Below are 27568 nucleotides of genomic sequence, written 5' to 3' on the forward strand. Positions count from 1 at the left end.
ACTCCACAAATAAGTAAGACGTTACATTATCTCTGCATTCAGAATCTGTACGTACACTAATCTTTACATTATTCTTAATATAACCAGTCCTTAAATTTCCGATAAATGCTAGAAAACTGTTCTACACATTCCATTAAACAAATTTTAATAATCAATACTTCAAAATACAATTTTCCTGTTTAACCCAGAAGACCAGAAATGTCTTAATTAAAGTCTTTTCTCAACCTCTATAACTAAATTGATTATATTCCCTTATGATTTCACTTTATTGTTTGAGGTAAGTAGCACAGAAACCCCTTATTATAAGCTTTAGCTGGATCTATTTTTACCAGCAATAGTTCAGGTGTGAGACTTCTATCTACAATTATTTCTTTTCATCTTTGCACTTATTAAAATATTTCTATGCTAGTTAACAATGAACATCATTAAGAATATACTCCTGGCTTTTGTTCTATTCTACATTAGCTATTCCAATCAAAATAGTTCATTATAGTCCATTTCTTTTAACGAGGCAGATTTGCACCGACTTGCAGCGGTGCCCTTTTAGCTCTGAAAAGTTTCCTGGTCGCTGATTGGTTAGAATGATCTCGTCCAACCAATAAGCGATCGGGAAACTTTTCCGAGCTAAAAGGGCACCGCTGCGAGTCGGTGCAAATCTGCCTCGCTAAAAGAAATGGACTATAGTATTACACTGATGAATAAAAGCCGATTATCATGATGGGGACATCGCGTCGACAAAACGCCACACCAAAGAACTCCAACATGAGAGAGAGAGTTTTGCTATAACTTGAAACTTGTTCTCTTGAGTACGGCGTAGTTCATTATCCACTAATCAACTGACGGTAAAAGGAAATGTCTTAATAACATCTATCTTCATCGACATCACTAAACGCACCACATCCTTGTAGCTATCACGACGGCTCAGCTTTTAAGTCATCGGTAACTTGCGGTTCTTCGTGCTACCTTTGAAATCGGCTTATCATCATTGCCTGGAAAAAAAGGTCTTGCTTTAATAATTTGAATATCTTGTAAATTTTATACTTGGGAGGCTACAAATATTCTATATCCTATCTCCTAAGGACTCTTAAGGATTCCTAAAATGGATTTACAAATGTCATTTTGCTCCCCGTCTATGAAATACTTAAAAGTAATGGGCCTTTAAGAAAAATGGAGTCCATAGAAATCAAAATGAATTTGTTTCCACGACATTTTCCCTAAACTTTATTCCAAGTCTTGTGGAAAAAGTTAACACTTTATGATTCAATCAAGAATTTATTATTACATTGAATATTACTTTTCAAAGAAATTAAACTAAACTTCCTAATACAGTAAAAAATTTCATATTGCTTTTTCTTTTAGCAAAATCATATCCTAAATCATAATAATTTACATTATATGTACCCGGTAACAACAGCTTTCTCATTATCACAATTTGAAATAGGATAATTAATGTCTTTACCATTCAAATTCAACTCCCACTGAAAAGTCTTCAAACCAGTTTACTTCAAGTTCTTAGATGATAGAAAATAAAGTTGACAGTATATACACCTATATAATCATATATTCCTTTATTATGAGACTAAAATTCTATTATGCATCTTTAGACAAGTGGCATGAATTTCTATTAATACATACAGTGAACCCTCGCTACTTCGCGGTTCGACCATCGCGGATTCACCACTTCGCGGATTTTTTTCATAACCCATATATATACATATTGGTAATAACAAAATCAACATACTGTACTGAATAATCAATATAATCGATGCAAAAACTAACCTATACACAGATGTGTACAGTAAATGCGTTTGTTTCTTCATTATGATCAGAGAAACGTAAACAAAACATTGATTGCCATTTTTTATCGTGCTTTTTGGCGTGTTTAGGAAACGCATGATATAAAATCGCCTTTAATATTTGTGCCTGTTTTAGTTTAGGGTACTGTAGTACATGCATTAAGTGTACTGTACATTAAAGGGCAGTTTGTTAACAGTACTACGTACAAGGGAAGGTTTTAAAAGTCTAAATATACATGTTAAATAAATAGGTAAATATGGTGTCACTACTTCGCGGATTTTCACCTATCGCGGCCGGGTCTGGAACCTACCTACCGCGATAAACGAGGGTTCACTGTATAAACTAATTTGGTTTTGACAAACGTTGTCTTCAATGCCATCTCAAACACTATCTTGAAAATAATTTATTAGTTTTGCGAGTTTATCATCATCATCATCTCCTCCTACGCATATTGACACTGTAGTGGTCTGCGGACTGTGGCCAGACGTAGCACGCAGACTGCTGGTGTCCGAGTGCCGACCACACTCGGTTTCACTACGGCGGAATACCCGGAAATCTGAGTAAAAAGTAAACAATCAAGGATGAACTGGGCACTGGGCAGCACCCCTTGATTTTATACTTGGCAAGGGGACCCAGATAGAAGCTCACTCACCTATTGTTTCTTGGGTTCCCAGTCTCTCTCCGCAGGGCTATCCACAGAGTCCTAAATAAGAGGAGCAGTATGCTTTCTAGGTAAGATTTATTTGTATATAAAGGTGATTGAACATAAAGAAATGAGCTTAAATATTACAAGGGGAGAGAGAGGACTTCCCAGGCTGGAATGGGGGACCTCTCACAAGAGGAGCATACTTAAAGAGGATCTACAAGAAAATACATTTAATTGAAGGAGAAAAAAGTAATATATGAAAATGCAGGTATACAAAACCAGGAGAGGCATAAATATCTCCATACAAAACCTCTTAAGAATCAATCCTTACAAACATTCAATCTACATATATGTACAACCAGAGCCCAACACAACTGCATATTTTTTTGGGCAAGACACCAATGCAATTTGAATAAGCTTGCGTTACAATCAAAGGTACTGTAAGACCTTGCACATCTGACCTGTGTCTACATTCTTACCTTTACATCAAAAAGAAAAATAAAGGGATTTTGACGTAGAAATAATCTATTTTTGGGCTCGAGCCACGTCGTCCTGATGGAAGTTCCCTTAGGCTGCTTTCTACTGTGTGATATTTCTGCGAGTGATATTACAAGAGAATTATTACTGGGTATCACGTGGTTCCAAACCCCGGAACAACTATCCGAAGATATCGTGTATAAGAAACTTTTTATCCTCAATGCTACACGCAAAAGGGACGGCTAAAGATCGCATACAGCATCAAGACAGAGTTCAGGCTTAATGAAGAACCATACCCCATTGCGGTTCAAGATCCACAAAGAGTGAACAGTCTGGATAAAAATCTCCAACTACCTCATCCGTAAGGTTTACTTCTACTAAAGAGTCCACTGCATTAATACCCTAAGAATTCCCCACAGTCAATAATTGCTTCTCCTTACCTAGCACTTTCCAAAGCAGAGGGGCGTTCAAATCGCTCTCGCAACTTATCTTCAATAGGCTTCAATACAGGAAGCAATCTTCATAAAATAAATTTCTGGTACATGATCACCGCTGCGTTGTCACTGAAAAATGAGAAAAAGGGGTCATGAGACAAAAAATGATTGAGCTTACAATAAATTAATAAATTTCAAATGCTTTATAATTATATAGTTTACCTAGATACAAAAATATTTAAGATTTTTTTTCACACAAACTCAAATTAAGTAGTTTGCCTAGATACAAAAAAATTTAAGATTTTTTTCACACAAAGCCATTATTATTAGAACGCAAAGGGCCTTAGATTTCCCCAATCGTCCCTGTCTTGAGCTTTTAAATCAATACTTCTACATTCATCACCACCTACTTTACACCCACAATACTCAGCCATATAGGCCTGGGTCTTCCAACTCTTCTAGTGCCTTGTGGAGCCCAGTTGAATGTTTGGTGAACTAATCTCTGGGGGAGTGTGAAGAGTATGCCCAAACCATATCTATCTACGCCTCGCCATGATGTCATCCACATATGGCACTCAAGGAATCTCTCAAATAGTTTCATTTCTAATAATGTCATGTCATTTAACTAACAATTTTTTTCAAATTATAAAATCTGTTTGATGTTGTTTCATTGTTATACCACAATTCATGTCCATACAGTTTACTATAAATTTTCTATTCTAGAATACCATTAAAGTATGGTTCAAAACCACAAAAAACTATAGTCCTTGCACACAATACGCTAATGACACCAATTAAAGGTAGCATCAAGCTACGTTTGACAATACTGCTTATGGTCTTCTATTTACACTCTTAATATGACATTCCCTATACAAGCATAACTACAAATCAGTTCTTTCCTGATCCCAAATGCCTGTATCACCTCTTAAGACTTCATGAGCAAGGTATGCATTTCATCACATAACTTCCAGTTGACTGGAAATATCATCAGCAGAGCTTGTGATATCTTCAGCTCTTATCAATATCATAGTATCACTTTATTAGAAATTATGAAAACTTAATTCCTATAATTTCTCAGTGTCCTTAATATGAAAGGCACACCAACCAAAACCACTTGCGAGATACTCGTTACTACGTACTGACAAACTTCCACAGACAAAGACAAAAATTCTACATATCTCAAGCTGTCTACTTTATGTCCCCCCAAAAATGAATTTAACTTACAAGTTTTCTATTTAGACCTTGCAAAAATTATTCTTTATTAACAAATGCCATAAGAATGATTGAAATCACACAAAAATCAGGCATATCAGAAAGTTCATTCCGACACAAGTTCTTATTTTTTCCACAACGTATTTCATCATTCAAATGGAATAGTTTCTACCCGCTGTGCGTCTAAGCTCAAATTTTCTTCACTGCAATGCTTTCTGAATCAATATTTAGGATATATATTTATTAGTCAAACTTATCAGCTTATTATAACAAACCAATTCATATATACTCAAATTTAATGATTTTCAAAGTAAGAAATTGTTTCACTCCTAATAAACATCGTTAGATTGGAATAAATAGCTTCCTTAGAGTCCGTTGCTATAGGCCCAAAGAGGGGGCTTGGGTGCTCTTGGAAAGAACCGTCGCTCCTATATCTCCGCAGAGAAATAGCCAATTAGAAGGCAACGGTACGAGTAAACTTAACCCTTTTACCCCCAAAGGACGTACTGGTACGTCCTTGCAAAAAAATGCTATACATTTTTTCTTTTCACATTTTTGATAATTTTTTGAGAAAATTCAGGCATTTTCCAAGAGAATGAGACCAACCTGACCTCTCTATGACAAAAATTAAGGCTGTTAGAGCAATTCTAAAAAAATTTACTGCAAAATGTGCTGGGAAAAAAATAACTCCCTGGGGGTTAAGGGTTGGAAATTTCCAAAGAGCCTGGGGGTAAAAGGGTTAATAGTTTAAGCAATCGACGCATCGATTAACGAGCAAGAGTCTACAGCAACCCGAGGGTTGTAACAACAAGTTGATAACCTCAATAGAAAAGACCTGGGATTGGGAACTAACCTATAAAACCTCAAATTGGGAACTAACCTATAGAACCTCAAATTGGGAACTAACCTATAGAACCTCAAATTAGGAACTAACCTATAGAACCTCAAATTGGGAACTAACCTATAGAGTTATCACCCATCTATCCAATCCACATCCCGAGAGGGGAATGGGCAAATTGATAAAAAAACAATAATCATATGTAGTGGTTATTTCCATGGCGGGGCCTGGAAGAGCTTTCGTAAAAGGGATTCCAAGGCCCAGCATACATATAGAAGCCTCAAAAGTTGAAGGAGTAAGGCCTTTATGTTCATCTGTAGTTGAATTCACATACAGCCAGTAGAGAACCCACCTTAGGTTAGGCAAGGCAGTTTCAGATATAGAGGACAGAAAGGCATGTGCCCTAGAGGTACCGGCAGTGCCAGGGCGGTAACGGCATTGCCGTCAGTGTCCTATGTGCCCTAAGGTGCTGGTACAGACATCCACTCCCATAGACTAGTACTAGCCCCGCCGCTACTAACAGCAATGCCGTCAGGGGCAATGGTGCCTAGGGGCGGCGGAGATAACCGGCAAGGGTTTCCGCAGAAAACACCTTGCCATAGGCGAAGGCAGTGTCGCCAGTGCGGCATTGCCGTAAGTAGCTACGTATCGCCGGTACAGGTACTATAGGATAGTGCGCCGATAGGTGGTGGCAAAGCCGTTAAGTACCGGCACTGCGGTCAGTCTGACAGCTTACCCCCTCAGGGAGAAGCATGCTGGCGGCTGTGGAGGGTCAGATGCCAGAGGGAACCAACCCCCACGATCAACAAATGCAAATACACAGCAGCATAATGATAAAATTCATGCAATGTCAGTCCCAGAAAGGCCAGGATATAAAAGAGAGGTGACGGCATAGTGTAGCTATACCCATGCGCCATATGAACGTTCCTTAACAATCCCCAGAACAGAGGCGACGATAAGGATGTCAGGCTCAGAAAGAAATCTGGGTTCAATCCGAGGGTTATCCCAACAAGTCTCTAGACAGAGACACTCTGGGCTGCCGCACCCTGAATCCCAGGAAAGGTTAGAAAGACCCTAAAACAAATGCCACGCTGTCAGAGACGGGAAAGCCAGTATAAAATAAATATAGGATGCCGCAGGTCGATCGAGAAATCTCAGAGGCTAGGAAGTAATGGCAGTGCAGGGAAGTCGGCGCACTGACAAGTTGAGATCACCCTTTGCAAAGGGGGGCTCCAATGGATTGCCATTACAACGACATGGCTATCTCACCCAAACATAGATTTTTCCTACGCCAAAATCCCTTTTTATGGTCTGTTCTCTTTAAAATGCTGTACAGTCTTACCTCTCGACGCGAAAGAATCTGCTTACGAAATTTTCACAATCCGAAACGAGATGAAGAATCTTACGACTCGCATCATGAAAAATGTTTCAGGCAACGAAAGGATGTACAGTATGAGAGCCCGACCGTGTCTGAGACTGATTTTAAAATTCACGCCGCCATCCTCCAGCACTCCAATTAGTTATCTCCCTACTCAAATGCTAGTTACAAACATAAGATCCTGTTCTCCTATTGGTCAGCATCTACTGTATTGTATCACATCATGCATCTACGCATTGGCGTTCCTATTTCTTTTAATTTCGGTAGCGGTATCGTACGCATTGACAGTGTTTGCAATTTCCCTTTAGTAATTATTGTACTGTATTGCGTGTGATATTACGTTAGTTTATTAGCCATGGGTCCCAAGAAAGTTTCTGTTATCCAAGGAAAGAGGAGAATGATGCTTTCGATGGAGACGAAGATGAAAATAATCAAGAAATACGAGGCTAGCATGCAAAGTGAGATCGCAAAGGAACATGGCCGAAATCTGTCTACGACAGGAACGATCCCGAATCATTTCAGGAAAGTTTTAAGCAAACAGAAACAAGATTTGGATGATTCTTTTTAAAAGAGGCTTTTGGTACTAACATAAGGGAAGTTATAAAACGAAAGAAAAGTGGTTGTGATGAAAATACGAACTTGAATTTAGAAAATACAAAAAGAAAAAAAAATTAGAAAAAGGCAAAAAACAAGAAACTTAATTTCAAGTTTATCGTAAAGTTAAGTGTTAATATTTCCTGCCATTTATTAATGTGTTTCCTAAAATTAAGCGTTAATGTTTTCTGTCATTATTCTCTTTTGTAAAGAGGAAGGCCAAGGTTTGGGTGGATGGATGGAGTGAAGGAAGCTCTGGGTGATGGGAGGATAGATGTGAAAGAGGCAAGAGAGCGTGCTAGAAATGGGAATGAATAGCGAGCGATTGTGACGCAGTTCCGGTAGGCCCTGCTGCTGCCTCCGATGCCTTAGATGACCGCGGAGGTAGCAGAAGTAGGGGATTCAGCATTATGAAGCTTCATCTGTGGTGGATAACGGGGGAGGGTGGGCTGTGGCACCCTAGCAGTATCAGCTGAACTCGGTTGAGTCCCTTGTTAGGCTGGGAGGAACGTAGAGAGTAGAGGTCTCCTTTTTTGTTTTTGTATCTTTTGTTGATGTCGGCTACCCCCCAAAATTGGGGGAAGTGCCTTGGTATATGTATATATGTATGTAAAGTTAAGTGTTTACGTTTTCTGCCACTACTTAAAGTTTTCCGCTGTTTGTCATCCTTCTCTAACGCCATGCCACTTCGCTCTTGGACATCCCCTCACTCCAAAGGTAAGGTTATACATTTTTGTTACTGTATTTTCACCATTTGCTCTAATTATACATTTCTTTTACAGGTAACCAATGGTCAAGTTATTAGTGAATGGTCCAAATAATTGTAGTCATTCGTTGAGTACTGTATATTGAAGTGTATTCTTTTTGTGGAGAAGGAAAACTCCAAAATCAAACCAAACCAAACCAGACCCCAACGGCGGAGCTTCCCAGCGCCGGCGGAAGAGGGAAATGCCTATCGGGCAGGCAACAAGGCGGGCCTTGACATAACAAGAACCCGGCAGCCCGATGCAACCAACATCGGAGAAGCCGCCTGTCTCATATGTCTTGAGCCGCGGTGAAAACGATGTGGGCCAAGTGTGTGTGCGTGGCCGTTGCAAAGCCACGACCACCCAAAACAATATACCCAGCTACTGGCATTCTGTCGTTTCCTCCACCCTTCTTCATCTCTTTCTCAGATAGGAGGCTGATGGCTAACGACAGAACCCAATACTCGGACACGAGTGGGCGCCGACGACGATTCTTTTTGTAATTGAATGTGGCGTTTTGTTGGTTGGGAACAAATTACGCTATTTACAAGGCGAATGTTTGTCAAGATACTTTACCACATACAGAACTGATTTGGCTCCTTTAACGTTCTTATACCTAACTTTTCATTGACGAATTCTCTTCTTTATTTCCCTAACCTAACGTACCCTAATGGAGCCCTTGGGCTTATATCATCCTATTTTCCTAACTAGGGTTTGAGCTTAGCTGGTTACAATAATAACAAGCAGTTCCATTTTTGCATGCTAGTAATTAAAATTTCTTTCAAAATATTTAATACATAATCTATTACAACTTAACTTAGATATTAGAGAATTAAATTGTTTTCTTCCTGTTTATTCAGAACTGTTTTTTAAGGCTTCATCTATTAAAACTTGCTTGAAATCCCATTGGATAGTTTTCATTCTTATCAAACTCGAGAGATATCTAAAAGAGAAAGGTTGTCACTGGCAACACTAACTCATGATTATGATTTAATAAAGGGATTTTGAAGAGGGAAAAATCTATTTCTGGGCTTGACCTGTGTTGCTCCGTGAAATGCTCCTTAAAGCACCATTTCTAAGGTATAAATCCTGCTAAATATACCGGAGAAAAAAGTTGCATGGAATGCCAGGAATATAACCAGCTCGCTCATTCTAATAGAGTGTCGGTATAGTAACTGGGGCGTGTTAGAACCACTATCAGAGGTCCCTTAACAATTAGTCCTCTCCTTCCTCAATATCCCCCGATACTATGAGGGTCAAACTTACAATTACTATATAAGCCTTTAAAATGTTGAAGCAATACGCAACTTCAGGAAAATTCCACGACTCAATGAGAGTGAAAGCTTAGCAGGTATAATTAGAAGGTACAGTATCATATAATGAATGACGATGTGTCGTGGTCCGGGACTGGGACTGGCTGGGTCATCTAGTACCCTATACATTCAGGAGCTTTGCTGTATTTCACTTTTAAAGGGATGGCACTCCTTAGTCTAGCAAATAAAGTAGTACAAACAAATAGGTTTTTAAAATGTAATCAAGTACTGTACTGTATATTGAGATCTTTGGAGCACTAATGGTATTTTTTTTTAACTATTTTTCTTTTTAATGACAGATCCCTTAAACATTGAACTGCAAGAAAATGCGCGTGCTGGAAACTCGCTGTGACCTAGCGCTCGCCTGCCCACCTCCCAAACGCTTAGTGATTGGGTGTGTAACATTGCACAAGACTACCTTACAAGAATAGGATCTATGCACCGAAGCAGTGAGGGTAGAAGCACTCTCACTTGCCATGGCTCTAGCTGGAGGTTGGCGAAAATAGCCTTGTGAACTCCTACAGGATGGAGGGGGAGTGTTTGGATGGTGGTGATCAAGGCTGAGCTTAAGTAGATACTTGCTGGAGCATACTTTGAATAGGTTCTCCCTCGTGATAGGGAGAAGCCCGAGGCACATGCCAAAAAGGATCTGGCTTAACAAAATGATGACGGCAAAGGGCAGGGACTTTAAACAACCTCCGTACTTCATCATCGTCTTGCTCTGAAAAAGAGTTCCGCACTCATTTCCCAAAGCCAGGTTGGGACAACAACTCAGGCGAGGAGTGACTATCAAGAATAAGGATGGCGCTCGCCACCAGATGGTGATGCTCGGTGCTTTATATGGTGCAACCCCTCACCACGCTCATCATAATTGGCGAGCTGAGAAACATGACAAGTTATTTTCTGGGTATACCGCAGCAGAATCAACCGACTGGTAACCCCTATTGGTAGGCCTACTGGTCTACAAATGTTTTCGTTTGTCAGCCGAAGTGGGACGAATAAAGGGTGGAAGAGCAAAAGCAGAGGTTGCTAAAGCTAGAGCACGAGACGTTCTTTTGGTGCATTACCCCTGGAGTCTCAACTGAGGAAACTCTAGTCAACCCCTGGAGAGGCAGCTCTGCCCTCGGGCTGAGCCCCTAACTTCAGAACCTCCAAAAGCCGTCAATTAGAGCCGATACCCGGGATCACCAAGTAAAGCCGAAGCTCATGCACAATGCCACTGGAGAGACGACTCCCTACAGACGAAGGCGGCGCCACTTTGCTAAAAGTCGCATTGTCCTCAGAACCTAAGAGTTGTCTGAGGATCAAATCACTCTCTTACTCGACCGTTCCCAAGAAGAAACTAATCGAGAAGTCAACAAGGAAATTGAGCAAGACATAAGGACCTCTTCGCCTTCAAGCCCCGATAGATCACAAGGAGACTCCCGCAAGCATCAGTGCCCTCTGCACGCAGGAAAAAAGGCGTGAATATCCGTCTCTGGGACTAACATGAAGATGCAGCAAGGGCGACCTTCCCCACCAGGACAAAACTGCATCATGAAACCTCACGATACACACTCCTGATAGGAATAAGGAATCAAAGTTTTAAGGCAGTCTGTATTTTCCTAAATAATGGTTAATGGCAGAGAAAGACAGCATTTCTGTTCTCTAGAGACAAAATAAAAAGAGACGTCATACCACCGGTTCATGCGTGAGTGTGGTGGCCAGTCTAACACCAGCTAACTAGCGGTGGATGGTTATACCTGGCGGCTAAAAGTTTTCTGGCTAGTTCAGCTGGTACTGTTAGGGGTGCCACGGCCCACCCTCCCACATTATCCACCACAGATGAAGCTTCATAATGCTGACTCCCCTACTGCTGCTACCTCCGCGGTCATCTAAGGCACCGGAGGAAGCAGCAGGGCCTACCGGAACTGCGTCACAATCGCTCGCCATTCATTCCTATTTCTAGCACGCTCTCTTGCCTCTCTTCTAATTGTTTTTATGCCCCCGCGGCCACAGGGGGGATCACCTGTGAACTAGTATGAAAAAAATAAGTCTTGATCTTTCCAGGACAAAATGATACCTAAAAGGTACTGTACCACAGAGTAATATACTCACATCTTTCTCTATGGTTAACTGCTGATGAAGCTTCCTCACACAGAAATCCTGGAAGAAGAAAAATTAATAATCTTCATGTACTGTACTCAGCTTATTGTTGTGATGGGAAAATAAAATACAAGTGTTTTAACAGATACAATAAAGGTAAAATATTATTTTTTTTAGTAAGAAAAATGTATTATTTCAATATTTATCCAAGACACAATTTGGTTACATCTAAAAGCAAGCAGTTCTCACCCTCAAAGTTAAGAATGAAAAACCACAACCAACAATAGAGTAGAGAGTAGAGGTTCCCTTTTTGTTTTGTTTCATTTGTTGATGTTGGCTACCCCCCAAAATTGGGGGAAGTGCCTTGGTATATGTATGTGTGTATGTTTGTAACAATATGTCCCATCCAGAACTTTTTTGGATCTCCCTGGCTGTGGACGATGTCAAGTGTCCGTGCAATGGCAAACCATCGAACTGATAACATTGAAATCTCCAGAATCTTCAATCGAGATAATTAAAATACAATAAAAAAACCTTATGAGTGGAAAGGCAGGTAAGATATCGTGAGTGCTGTGGTTATGTTTCAAAATTACTTTTGTACTAAAAATTTTGATTATTTCAATGTGTCTTCCTAGAAATAATATTAATAACAAGCACACTGCTGCTTCCTCCGGTGCCTTGGATGACCGCGGAAGTAGCAGCAGTAGGAGATTCAGCATTATGAAGCTTCATCTGTGGTGGGTAACAAGGGAGGGTGGGCTGTGCCACCCTAGCAGTACCAGCCGAACTCGGTTGAGTCCCTTGTTAGGCTGGGAGGAACGTAGAAAAGAGACGTCCCCATTTTTGTTTCATTTGTTTGATGTCGGCTACCCCCCAAAATTGGGGGAAGTGCCTTGGTATATGTATGTACATTGCTATGAATGGAGGGATAGTGGAACAGTAATAAACTAAAATATAAAACCATTGTTCTCTAGTCCTGGGTAGTGCCATAACCTCTGTACCATAGTCTTCCACTGACTTGGGTTAGAGTTCTCTTGCTTGAGGGTACACTCGGGCACACTATTCTATCTTATTTCTCTTTCTCTTGTTTTGTTGAAGTTTTTATAGTTTATATCGATATCTATTTTAATGTTGTAACCCTTAAAATATTTTATTTTTCCTCGTTTCCTTTCCTCACTGGATTATTTTCCCTGTTGGAGCCCCTGGGCTTATAGCCTCCTGCTTTTCCAACTAGGGTCGTAGCTTAGTAAGTAATAATAATCATCATAATAATAATAGAAAGGTGAAAGACCCAGACTATCTTGTTAAAGAGAATAGACCATTCAAATAAGGTCTTAAGTCAGATAATAGTGGAGATAACAGATGATACAAGCAACAGATTTGGCACACGTGTTCTCCTAATCATTCTAATCAAATCTGGCCGACTGGCCAATTGAAAAACCAAATGTCAGACAAATTAGCAGCCCAATGTTGCCATTTTGTTTAGAGGCACTAGTCGTTGTCCAAGTTGCATGACCTAGATATAGATTCCTACGTTTTCAAAGCTACTGAGGTAGATTTTAGTGTTTATGAAACAATAACACATTTTCCACAAGTTTTTACTGTTTGTAAAGCACGCAGACATATTTTTCTCAGTAATTTTCCCATAATAGATCCGCGGTAAACTGCAATGTCTTGCAGACTAAACTATAAAAGGGAAGCACACAGAAGCCCTCTGCGTGTGACGAAGTACGTCTAACTTTCCAAAACCTTCGAGAGAATGAAGATGACGAAGTATTTGTTGGCGAGGCTTGCTTGGTTTAGATTATATTTGCACAGGGCCTTCGTTTACAGATGGGTGTTGAAGGAGAAGAAGTGATCTCATTGGATTTCTGGACTCTTCCAAACCAACAGAGACACTATTTTATAACAAGAAAATCATAACCTTGAACAATTTTGACTTATAAGGCAGATACAACATAGACGGACTACTTCTTCTTCTTATCTGCATCTTTTCCCACTTCTATGTGGGGTCGATGTTTCTGGCCAGTGTTCTCCATCTACCTCAGTCCCACACTTATCTTCTTCTTCTTTGTCTGCATCTTTTCCCACTTTTATGTGGGGTCGATGTTTCTGGCCAGTGTTCTCCATCTACCTCTGTCCCACAGTTCATCACCGGTTAATCCCTTTGATCGAAGGTCATCCTTGATACAGTCCATCCGGATCGCCATCGGGCGCGCAGGCCCACTGCTGCCTCGCTCCAGAGAGCTCGGCTACAGACGGTCAACATTCCAATAATGGTGGGATAAAAATTTCAAAGCAATATCTTCTGTCTTCTTAAAAACAACAAACGCGTTTAAGGCCTATAATTTTTGTCCTTGTTTTGCTCAAGGTTAGTTTTCTACACAACTTATATAGAAGATTTCAAATTGCCCTGATAGGAGGACTAGCTTTATTCTAAAGAAGCTACTTCTTGAACATTCAGATGTCACCCAGAGAGATTTATTACAAACAGGTGACGGGATACAGATCTGATGTACTACTCCTGTTACAAAGGATCTACCTACACATATCTGAATTGGCTGTCTTCTTTATAATCCAGAGGGGAAAGATACCTCGAAAAATGGCCCTAACATCTGCAAAGAGTTGAAGATCACACCCAAACTCTGCTTAGCACTCATCAATCTTAACCCTTTTACCCCAAAAGGACGTACTGCTACGTTTCACAAAACTCATCCCTTTACCCCCATGGACGTACTGGTACGTCCTTGCAAAAAACTGCTATTTACATTTTTTTTTTGCATATTTTTGATAATTTTTTGAGAAACTTCAGGCATTTTCCAAGAGAACGAGACCAACCTGACCTATCTATGATGAAAATTAAGGCTGTTACAGCAATTTAAAAAAAGTATATTGCAAAATGTGCTTGAAAAAAAATAACCCCTGGGGGTTAAGGGTTGGAAAGTTCCAAATAGCCTGGGAGTAAAAGGGTTAATAAAATCTGTGCAAATCATATTCTCCTTTTCATCGCTGTTTTAGTAGCAATTTCGCCTTTTAATCATTTCAAAAATCCTTATCAATTGTTGTCAATCTTTAGGAAAACATTTGCTTGAATTATTGTACCATACTGTACAGTACTTGAACACTAACAGCCCAAAACAAAAAAGGAATGAAGTCATAACTTCTTTGGCAAAAAGAATAATAACGGTTCTCCAAGAATGAGGAGTTTGGACATGGGACGAGGAACATTTGGTCAGGGATGGTTTAGCTATGGAGGTTGCCTCTCGAAGACCTGTAAGAAGCTCTAGGGGGAAACTTAACAATGACGCGAGTTCAGGAAAATAAAAAAAAGGAGAGAGAACTCGTTTCAGGTCTAATCCACATTCAAAGTGGTAACTTCACTGGTCCAGCGGTACAGAAAATAAACAAACGATTGATCTTGTAATATTTTCCTTCAGATTATAAAAAGGGAAACTTATAATCAATGCAGTGATGCATGCGTCAGTAGCAGCAGTTAGAAAATATAGAAAGCTCTTATAAAACAGTAGTTTGTAACTTTATTTCAAAGAACCATGAAAGGATAAGGCATATCATTCATAGAGCTTCAACAAAGCTGTGCGAAAGGTAGACAGTATACAAATAAAAACAGGATTTCTATATCAAATTGCAACCTGTACCGGCTAAACAAAATGATTAAGGATAAACAAAACTTCATAATACTTACCACTCAATCATCACACCAGCTGTTATCTTGGGAGAGGTATCCGCAGCAAGTGTCGATGTGGAGGCTGAACTTCGATGTGTATTACTGGCACTCCTTCTTGCCTTGGCCAACGTAGCTCTCGTTCGATTCAGCCTTTTTCCCTTCGGTGTTATATAGAAGGAGCCTGTGGGAAGGATAGTCATTACCAAACAGAAATAGCATTCAAGAATGCCACATGAGGTATAAATAGATGACAAATATATAAAGACTAAATACAGAAAATATTTATATTCCATACATACAAATATCTGAGCATTGCACAGGAACTTTGTCTGTTTTACATAGTGAATTCTAAAGTCATGCTGTGGTTTTCTATGAGGGACAAAATGAATGGAGTTTATGAAGTATCGAGAATGACTTCAACACGTTCAAGCTGAGAACTGCCACGTTTACAAGCATTCGTCAGGAAATAATCCTGCTCACCGGTGGTAAGACATTTTTGGATTTAAATACGTCAATTTTCTTAAGATATCTACAGCCGATATATCCGTGTCACAAGAACAAATAGTAAATTTGGTGAAAGGGCTTTTAGCTACTGTGCGCCTAGATATTATAATAAACTGCCAACTGAAAGGAAGGACCTAAAAGGAGCAATTGAATTTAAGAAGAAACTAAAGACATTACTTTTCACAAGATCATATGATTTGGAAGATGCTACAATCAAAGAATTGTATAAGATATAATGAAAATGTTTCGTTAGATGATTGATATGGACCCGCCCGAGTAGTAGTTCACTCAACTTCAGAGGAGGGTTGGATTTAAACCCAAAACAAGTAAACAAGTAAGTCGATTCACTAAATAATCACCAATTTTACCAATCATATAAAGAGAAAGAAGGATTACACAAGACATGACTAAAACAAAGGATGCTTGCCAATTGCTGTAGAAGAAATCCTTGCATGTCATGAAAAAGGGTGTACGTACAGAAGTCCCATTCATAAGAACTAGCTGTGTCCCAAGAAGTCCCCTTCTTCAAATGACAAATGTACATCGATATCTCACTGGAGTAAATAATAGAGAGGGGGTTCCCAGCCCCACTCGTCCCGTCCCTTTTAGTCGCCTCTTACGACACGCAGGGACACGTTGGCGCTATTCTAATCGTTTTTATGCCCCCGCGGCCACAGGGGACTGGGAATGTACTCCTTGATAATCATAACAATAGCTTGCTATTGTCTTACTGATGCTACTATCAAAAAATAGTATATCAAGAGTACTAAATTGCATTTTGAGACAAAAGAGTATTAAGCAATTGTAAATCTATTAAAACCAACATAAAAAGGTCATAGCTCCCATTATCACAGGTGAATTACAGTACAGTAATATAAGTGTATTTCCAACATTTGTCCCAAAAATATTTGTCAACATCTGTTCTTGTTTACATAATGGGTCATCAACTACAGGAGTGATTCTGACGGCTACGTCAACTGTTCTTTTACTGAAAACAAGTTCTCCTTATATATGTTCTTTGATCGGAGCTTTGACTTCAAGGAAGCAGTGCTGGTTTTTAGTCATTTACATTATTTCAAGTGGCCCGCTTGAAGAAGTGACATTTGTAAATATCCAGGACATTACCACGTTTTACCTGACACCTGAAGTCATCCCAACTAAAATTTTTACTTTTTATCATCTCTCAAGAACTCACAACATGATTTCATTCATCTGTGTTGGATAATGTGGGAGGGTGGGCTGTGGCACCCTAGCAGTACCAGCTGAACTCGGTTGAGTTCCTTGTTAGGCTGGGAGGAACGTAGAGAGTAGAGGTCCCCTTTTTGGTTTTGTTTCATTTGTTGATGTCGGCTACCCCCCCCAAAAATTGGGGGAATTGCCTTGGTATACAGTGAACCCTCGTTTATCGCGGTAGATTGGTTCCAGACCCGGCCGCGATAGGTGAAAATCCGCGAAGTAGTGACACCATATTTACCTATTTATTTAACATGTATATTCAGACTTTTAAAACCTTCCCTTGTACGTAGTACTGTTAACAAACTACCCTTTAATGTACAGAACACTTAATGCATGTACTAACGTACCCTAAACTAAAACAGGCAAAAATATTAAGGGCGACTTTATATCATGCGTTTCCTAAACACGCTAAAAAGCACGATAAAAAATGGCAACCAGTGTTTTATTTACGTTTATCTCTGATTATAATGAAGAAACAAACGCATTTACACATCTGTGTATAGGTTAGTTTCTGCATCGATTATATTGATTATTCAGTACAGTATGTTGATTTGGTTATTACTAATGTTTTACTTAATTTTTCTTAGGACTTCCAAATGAAATGTTTTTCTTTATGACGCCGCCTGAAACGACGGCGTCATAAAGTACGTTCAGTAAACAAACTAAGGAATTTAACGCGCATGATGAAAGTGATAAATAATGATATTACATTAAAAGCTTTAATAAAATATGTTATTACAAATATTATTTACCGTATCTATATAAAATCATACATACGTAGCAAAGCAGGAAAACAATCTACGAGAGAGAGAGAGAGAGAGAGAGAGAGAGAGAGAGAGAGAGAGAGAGAGAGAGAGAGAGAGTTGTTTTACATACGTAAATGTAAATTTTAAACAAAAAAAAATAGCTCCATTTCATATAAAATAGATTACAAATATTTTACTTTATCATATTACAGTAGTCTGTATAATACTGTAAAGTTCAGTACAGTATGTTGTTGTTAAAGTCGTGGCGATGAAATTCTCACGAAACAAAAACACGCCATTTGAGTACAACAGCTGATTCTCTCTCTCTCTCTCTCTCTCTCTCTCTCTCTCTCTCTCTCTCTCTCTCTCTCTCTCTCTCGTGTTATACAATACTTACATTTAGATGAAGAAACTAAAATTAGTTTTCTTAGTGTCAATTAAATACGAAACGAAATAATTAGGCCGAGTCTACATCCATTTCAATCATAGCTAAAAATACGGCATCCGATTTCATCAGCAAACCACTATTTTTTGGGAAATATCATTTTATTCTAGAAAATTGCCACTCTTTAAATAGTTAATTGCACATTAAGAAAGCGTGTACTTTTGTTTTTATATTTCGGGTTTGTTTTAAAAATCGAGTATTGTTGACTTCTTTTTTTTTTTTACTTTTGTCTGTGATTAGATCAGCTGTCATCTAGCTGCCGCTCTTGAGTGTGTACGAATACACTAACAAAGTATCATTTATACCATTTCTTAACTTATTCAAATCGTCTACAGTATACAGTTGATATTACATAAGCACCAATGTGTTATAACCTATCAAATTTTTTTGTTTATTACATTTAAACCCCCCTCTATCTCTCTCTCTCTCTCTCTCTCTACCTCTCTCTCTCTCTCTACCTCTCTCTCTCTCTCTACCTCTACCTCTCTCTCTCTCTCTCTCTCTCTCTCTCTCTCTCTGTGGGCTACTTTTCACTACCTCCCATTCCTTACCTCTCTCTATCTCTCTAACAAATGATATCTTTGTTGCTCCTCAAAGTTTCATTTATATTGAAAATCAATCACGATTCAATTTTCCTTACTTTCTCCAATCTCGCACCATCGGTCACATCGCGGTATTTTCGATATTTCTGGAAAATCCGCGATATATGTATATACATGGGTTATGAAAAAAATCCGCGAAGTGGTGAATCCGCGATGGTCGAACCGCGAAGTAGCGAGGGTTCACTGTATGTATGTATGTACGTACAAATTGAACCTGACTCTTGCTTTACGTCAACTCATAAGTTTTCGTCATTTTACAACAGTCAAAGGTAATGTGTTATCTTACGAGATATGTGCTGGACTGAAAACCACAAGTTATTTTAGTACCTCCTTGTGTGGTTATAAAGGCTACATCATATATACCAAGGCACTTCCCCCAATTTTGGGGGGTAGCCGACATCAACAAATGAAGCAAAAACAAAAAAGGGGACCTCTACTCTCTACGTTCCTCGTAAGAGGCGACTAAAAGGGACGGGACGAGGGGGTGGGAACCCCCTCTCCTGTATTCACATCCTGTGAGACATCGACAAAGAGATAAAGGCTACAAAGCATCTGTAATATTTAAGCATGGATTATAAATGACCATCACAATTGCAGATGCATAATAAGTAATAGATTGTTGCAGTACAGTTCCCATTTGCAATGCCATGCAAAGATACCTCATCAAAGGTCATTAACGGACATATGCAAATCGCCTTATATTTGTTTAGTGTATTTAACTTCACTCACTCCAAAGCCCTGTCCACACGATCGAGGAAAACGGTGATACCAGACCACAATAGTTAGTAAGAATGAGGGTTAATGACGTCAGGAGTGGGAAAACTAAAGGCAGGGATCTGGCAACACTGTATGATGCCAGATCCCTGTCTGCGGTTTTCCCCGCTTCTGACTTCATCAACCCTCATTTTCACTAACTATCGTGGTCTGGTATCATTGTTTGCCCGTCGGGGCATGCTCGATCGTGAGGACAGGGCTTAACAGAAGACTTAGACTTCCCGTTTTATAAAGTTTAATAATACTTCTGCTTCATAGAAGAGCCACTTGCTACATGACCCTGTACCAAACAAAGGGAGAAGCTCAGGTTGAAATATATAGCAAGATCATTTGGAGGACTGTCTTTCTTGCACTGAAATAAAATATTCTTTTCCAATTTGCACTGGGAGTTAGCATAGCTCTATCCCCACACTGTGCAGTACTGTATATGATCTTCTCCATCAAATACAAGAAATAAAACTTGTCGTGAGAAATTCTTCTCATTTTCAAACGATCAACAAGGAGAACTTCTATTCCATCTTGAATGGTTCTCTAATTTGTGACTTTGAAAACAAAAAGATGTCAACTCTACTTATACAAATATCAAGTGTAAAGATGTGGCTTCGAATCTCAGGAGGATTCAGCCTTTTGTCTGCCCATATTAACCCTTTTACCCCCGGGCTATTTGGAAATTTCCAAGCCTTAACCCCCAAGGGTTATTTTTTTTCAAACACATTTTGCAGTATATTTCTTTCAAATGGCTCTAACAGCCTTAATTTTCATCATAGAGAGAGGTCAGGTTGGTCTCATTCTCTTGGAAAATGCCTGAAGTTTCTCAAAAAATTATCAAATTATCAAAAATATGCAAAGAAAAATTTAAATAGCATTTTTTTGCAAGGACGTACCAGTACGTCCATGGGGGTAAAGGGATGAGTTTTGTGAAACGTACCAGTACGTCCTTTGGGGGTAAAAGGGTTAAGCTTAGCTGAATCGACAGCTTTGACAAATCACTCTAAAATCTTTCCCTTCAGCTGGTTCTGATACTCCAGCCGGAAGGAATACTTTCAAATCTGGAGTATCCTCTTAATAGAAAACATGAGTGACTCATTAATCTTTATCTTGCAAAATGATTCTGCAACAGTAAAATTGCTGCTACGGTGAATGTTATATTCTGTGAGGATTTGGAAATTCATTATCATTATTTTCATCGCCATTCCTCTTACCATGAATTTATCCCATATCATCTCTTTCCCCATAATTAATCTGATTTTCATATTGCAATAATTGCAGTAATGAGGGGTTCAATAACATACTTGAAATAAAATTACCCGAATCTCATTCTTTCAAAATACTTATTAAAGTAAACCCCTCAGAAGGATATTGGGAGTTAAATTGCAGGACAGGCTTAGAAATGAAACTATAAGAGAGATTACTTGAGTGCCATATGTGGACGAGATCACGATAAGGGGTAGATGGAGATGGTTTGGGCATGCTCTTCGCACTCCCCAAGACAAATCAGTTCACCAAACTTTCAACTGGGCTCCACACAAGGCACTAAGAGAGTTGGAAAACCCAGGCCTACATGGCTGAGGACTATGAAGCCTAAAGTGGGAGACGGAGAAGTATTGATTTAAAAGCTCTAGATGAGACGACTGGCAAAATCTAACCGAGGCCCTTTGCGTCAATTGGTGTAAGAGGAAATAATGAATTGCTTATGATGTTACTGCATACTTGACAAACCTTTTCAAACCTCATTGTTAATGATGATACTTTTCCCTTTGAGCAATATTATTAGTAATACTATTACTAAGAAAGTTACAATCCTAGTTTTAAAAGCTGAGATTGATTGATTGATTCGAAGTTCTCTGGCATCTTGACATCGATGGTCATTGACGCCGATATCGTTTACTATAAAGATTAGAAGAATATTCAATTAAAACCAGAAAAGCAAATATGTTATAAAAGTTAAATAGCATTAAGTTGACAACCTTCTACATTATTTATACTTTCAATCAAGAATTAGAACATTACAACATCTTCAAGTTTCAAATGCAAGAAGCACTCACTCTGCCAGCTGCTTCCCAAGCATTCCCGTGCGCCGATTCAAACTGCGCATGTCCAGGTATTCCGCCAGTGGGGTAGTCTACGACTATGCGCCGAGTGGGGACCATCACTATCCCCGTTAATTTCGTGGCCTTCGGACTTTCGAACTCCCCGTCGAATATCGCCCTCGCCTGACGAGAATTTGATGTTTTAACTGTGATATCTAAAAACAAGATAAATGAAATTACAAACTGCTGGTAATAAAACCATCATTTATTTAATCATATAAATTGAAATTTAACTTCCTGAGACATCTACAAATGATAAATAAAATGACTGCTGGTAATAAAAACAATTTTTCTAATCATACATATAAATTGAAGGTGTTAGTATCCAAAATCCAGCATTCAAATTATCCGTCAGATAATGTTTAATGACTGGTATCTATTAAAAAGCTATACAGTACATACATATTCAATATATGATAAATGTTAACCCTTTTACCCCCAAAAGGATGTACTGGTACGGTTCACAAAACTCATCCCTTTACCCTCATGGACGTACCGGTACGTCCTTGCAAAAAACTGCTATTTACATTTTTTTCTGCATATTTTTGATAACTTTTTGAGAAACATCAGGCATTTTCCAAGGGAATGAGACCAACCTGACCTCTCTATGATGAAAATTAAGGCTGTTAGAGCAATTTAAAAAATATATACTGCAAAATGTGCTTGAAAAAAAAATAACCGCTGGGGGTTAAGGGTTGGAAAGTTCCAAATAGCCTGGGGGTAAAAGGGTTAATACAGTATTTCATTAGGAACTTTTGACGGCAAATATCAAAGATTTATACATTATAATCTATTATCCATTTAACTATAAATTTATTATCCATTTAACTATAAATTTCTTATCGCATCGATCAAAACCATAAACCCCATACATTTCGAGTAACCCCTTTCTTTTTTAAATGAGATTTTTTCACCTTTCTATAGATGTCTCTTTCCAGCTATTCTCTCAAGGGGTTAACTACTGCACTGCAATCGTTCAGTGGCTACTTTCCTATTGGTAAGGGTAGAAGAGACTCTCTAGCTATGGTAAGCAGCTCTTCTAGGAGAAGGACACTCCAAAATCAAACCATTGTTCTCCAGTCTTGGATAGTGCCATAGCCTCTGTGCCATGGTCTTCCACTGTCCTGGGTTAGAGTTCTCTTGCTTGAGGGTACACTCCGGCACATTATTCGATCTGTTTCCTGACTGAGCTATTCTTCCCTAATGGGGTCCTTGGGCTTACAGCATCCTGCTTTTCCAACTAGGGTTGTAACTTAGCTGGTGATAATACTACGGCTATTCAGATAAACTTAAGTCTTCCTCCTTTGCCCAAGATTCTTGAACATTAAAGACCAGAGGAATTACAGATGAGGGAGAAATTATATATAAAACAAGCCTCTTCAATCCTTTCTAGCTATAAAAATAGCACTACCAAGGAACATGTTTACAGCATGTTGAGAACTGCCTCAATAATAGCCCTACTGTCATCCCTACCTGATCTTAAATGAACTGCTCATAAGTTTCGTAACTGCTGCTTTCCCATCAACCCATGCCGACTGACTTCAGGGCCCTGACCTTCTCTGCTGCCCATCAAAAGTTTCACTTGAAAATGGGGAATCTGAACTATATAATCTTCGTACTGACAAATAGATTAAAGTCTGGGACGACTTAAAAGGAGATATTTCTTCATCACACTGTTAAAAAGAAAGAAAAAAAAATATTTGTATAGGAAGACCCTGATGGTATGAAAACTGTAAATATGCAGCGACCACGTAGAGACCGCATGAGACACAAAGGGATCAGGGACAGAAAGGGTCGCACTGGGTTAAGAGAGAGCGTCAGGCGTTAACGCCGACGCGACCCGAAACTCACTGGAGAGCGAGACCTGAGCAAGCATGCTCTCTGACCCCGGGTCGTCTCTGGGCGCGTATCACTCCGCCAGAGATGCCCCGCATAGAAAACGGGAGTAGGGTAAACTACACAAAATTCTGGTCGGATGGGAGGAGATCCCAGATACTTCTAAGAAAGTAGTTTGAGGTAAGTACTTCGTGTTAGAACAACTGTAAATACGCAGCAAACACAATTTGCCCTATATCTATAGTGTACTTTTCTGTACTAAACCATTGAGCAGTAACCTCTACGTGGAGTCGGACGTACAGATTTTTTTCACAGCTCCCTTGAATTCTAGGCAATTTAAGCCTAGATCTTCATTTCAACATGTTTCAAATCTAATGAGTCTTTCCATTTGTTGTCCCCCTCACCCCCAAACTCTTTCCAGTCTAATTCTTCTTTCCTTCTTTTGTCATATGTCTCCTTCAAACTCTTCACTTACAACAAATCAAAAGATAATGGTCATGTGTGGGAGAAAAGTGCAGACAAGGGGAAGTGTGGTGAAGCACAATTGAAAATCATATGGACGTCATAGATATTTCAAGAATCGAGATGATTAGGAAATTGGATAAGTCAATGAAGTGGTTCAAATGGAATGAAGCGGTGAATAACTCATATAATGGCTCGGAAAGCAAGGTAGAAAAAGGGACATGTGATTGAAGAGAACCGTGCGATAACTCGTTCATTTTAATCACATATAATTTATCAAAATACCGTTTGAAAAGACATGATAAGGCTGAAATACCTTTTCCACGTACAAGATTTTATGTGAAGGAGTTATCGTACTTCAAATGCTGTACCTTTTCCTTTGAGCTTCTCTTCAAATAGATCTTTTCCTTCATCCATCTTGTACACCCCCCCCCCCCCCCGTTGATGCACCCGCCTCCAGTCTGACCCGTGGCGAAGAAGCGCGACGTCCCCAGAGCCTCGCGTATGGCATCGTACATTTCCGACGTCATGGCAAAAGCTCCTGTATTTGTCATTGAGAATATCAGCACATAATACAGTACAGTAATCAATAAAATCTAATGTATTAAATACAGTAATATATCTAAACATGTACTAGAGCAATGTATAAGCATAATGAATATCAACAACAGAGTAAATTTTTTTTAAACAAAATTGATTTTTTAGTACAAGATTTTCATTTTACAATTACTTTAGCTTATTTTTATGTACAATTCAATTTCAGACGCATTCCCCTCGGTATCTGCACGACATCGATGCCTCCGGTAGCAGTACTGTAAAAGGCATTTTCTACAGATCCTCACATTGAGCGGCTAGAACTCGATAGTATTTTTACAAAATTTTAAATTGATTTGTCTAACCCAGATTAAAATTGACCAATTTAAAAAGTAATCTGCATTTTCCTAATTATACAAACCTGAGTTCTTTACTCACAGGAGAAGGATAACATCGAAGCTGGGATTATTATTATTATTAAATGCTAAGCTACAACCCAAGTTGGAAAAGCAGGATGCTATAACCCCAGGGGCCCCAACAGGGAAAATAGCCCAGTGAGGAAAGGAAATAAAGAAAAATTAAATATATTAAGTATAATAACATTAAAATAAATATTTCCTATATAAACTATCAAAACTTCAACAAAACAAGAGGAAGAGAAATAAGATAGAATAGTGTGCCCGAGTGTACCCTCAAGCAAGACAACTCTAACCCAAGACGGTGGAAGACCATGGTACAGAGGTTATGGCACTACCCAAGACTAGAGAACAATGGTTTGATTTTGGAGTGTCCTTCTCGTAGAAGAGCTGCTTACCATAGCTGAAGAGTCTCTTCTAACCTTACCAAGAGGAAAGTAGCCACTGAACAATTACCGTGCAGTAGTTAACACCTTGGGTGAAGAAGAATTGCTTGGTAATCTCAGTGTTGTCAGGTGTATGAGGACAGAGGAGAATCTGTAAAGAATAGGCCAGACTATTCGGTGTCTGTGTAGGCAAAGGGAAAGAACTGTAACCAGAGAGAAGGTCTTATGTAGTACTGTCTGGCCAGTCAAAGGACCCCATAACTCTCTAGCGTTAGTATCTCAACGGGCGGTTGGTGCCCAGGCCCAGGCCGACGTACTACCTATAAATACGGCAATTAAAACTTTGAACGAGGTATAAACACCCGGCAGGTAGTTACCCTGAAAGGTTGTCTCTCCTTTAGCAAACTGTGACCTCAATTAGATTGCAGTCAGCAGAAGAGGCGGGGGCTTTCCCACCACTACCCAGTATCGACCGCCTACTGCTAACATCTATTTGTACGTTTTTAACTGCCAAGTTCGTCATTAAAAAACGAAGGTTAGTGATTGCGTTGGAAAAACTATGGTTTTCCACCAGTCCTCTTTATCAAAATCATTCAAATCACCATAAAATACATCATTTAATAGTCTTGTTTTCTCCATAAGTCATTGTAGTATTGTATAATTTTGCCATAAATTGTCATCGTCACAGAGGCACATTTATACAGGAGGTACCAACTGACAAATATTTGGTGAAACAAACAAACAAATCTAACTGAAAATAAGAAAGATATGATAGAGAAATACTGTCATAAAAAATATTATATCCTTTAATGCGGTAAAAAAGAAAAAACATTTATAATAACCTGATATCTATTTCATATGAAACCTACTTACACTGCCGTATTCTAAGTTAGACATAATAATACATACAGGTGGCCGCTATCGTACATACACCCCTAGGCCAAAATGTGACGAAAATCGACTTAAAAACAGCTTCTTGGTACCAATTAAGCTCAAAGGGTGTATGTACAATAGCAGCCACCTGTATTAATCACAGGCTTGTAAGTTAGGTTAAGGGGGGAAAGTTTGGGTAAGCTGATGTCCCTTTTTAATGAACGCGCGGGGAACTGGCCGCTGATGTACAAAGGCACCAAGTTCAAGCTTTGGACTATCTGTATGTTGCAATCTCGCTTTCTAACACGGTCTAATCCACAATATCTTTGCTTGTTTAAGTATCGTGCTTCTGTATCCCACTTACCTAACCTAATCTAGGACATACGTACTTACTGAAAGTGATTCGCGGAGTCTCCGTAAAGCGTAAAAAGTATTTTCACAAATGAAAAACTTACAGGACCAGAATTTCATGTTATTTCCAATAAAAGCTAGTTATATATACTAAGGTACAGCTTAATTCCTATGTCATAGTTAATATTAATTTTCAATAGCAAATATCTTAACACCGAACTAGCTTAGGGTAGCCTAGGCTAGTCTTGGCCTTCACCTAATTATAGCTATTATATCAAATTATACTGTATATCTAGAGGTAATTGCTTCGTAAAACATGTATAATATATATTTATTACTTATAAATACCTATATTTAATTAAAAAAAGTCAAAATAATCTGTTATATTTAAAATCACGTATTTTACGACGCCGAGAAATCGTGTTTCAATATCGGTTAATATCTCAATATATAATTAACCTTTCAAGCTTTTAATTAATTTAATGGCACCTATAACATTAAATAAAGCTTTAAATTCATTTATTTTATCTTGAAATACTTACAAAACGAAGTTAAATGAAGATATATATGATAGAATTCCTTGACGGGAAGACATGTTGCCACTGAGGAAGCCATGTTGCAACCAGGGTTGCCAGGTCGGTTCCACCTAAGGATGCCAGACACCTCCCGAAAATATGCCAAATCATGCCAAATAATGCCAAACTGCTTGCGACTATATATATATATATATATATATATATATATATATATATATATATATATATATATATATATATATATATATATATATATATATATATATATATATATGTATATATATATATATTTATATATATATATATATATATGTATATATATATATATATATATATATATATATCAGTATATTTAGGTTAAAAGTAAATTAACAGTATCATGCTTATATTTATCATTTTCAAAGTATAACATATATAATGTTGTAAAAGGAAAATGGATTTGTTTACTTGTGTCTTGGCTACTGTTTCATATTAACACTGGAAAGAAAATCAACAGTTCGAAATACTATATCACTCACTCATACACACACACACACACACACACACATATATATATATATATATATATATAT

The 27568-nt window shown here is 38.6% G+C and overlaps 1 pseudogene; it reads right to left on the reverse strand.

The window, feature by feature from the left end:
- Positions 1-617: 617 nt before the first annotated feature.
- Positions 618-24430, reverse strand: LOC137635302 (ketosamine-3-kinase-like; annotated as a pseudogene).
- Positions 24431-27568: the final 3138 nt, after the last annotated feature.

The sequence above is a fragment of the Palaemon carinicauda genome, unplaced genomic scaffold, assembly GCF_036898095.1.
Source record: "Palaemon carinicauda isolate YSFRI2023 unplaced genomic scaffold, ASM3689809v2 scaffold1119, whole genome shotgun sequence".
Classification (NCBI taxonomy): domain Eukaryota; kingdom Metazoa; phylum Arthropoda; class Malacostraca; order Decapoda; family Palaemonidae; genus Palaemon; species Palaemon carinicauda.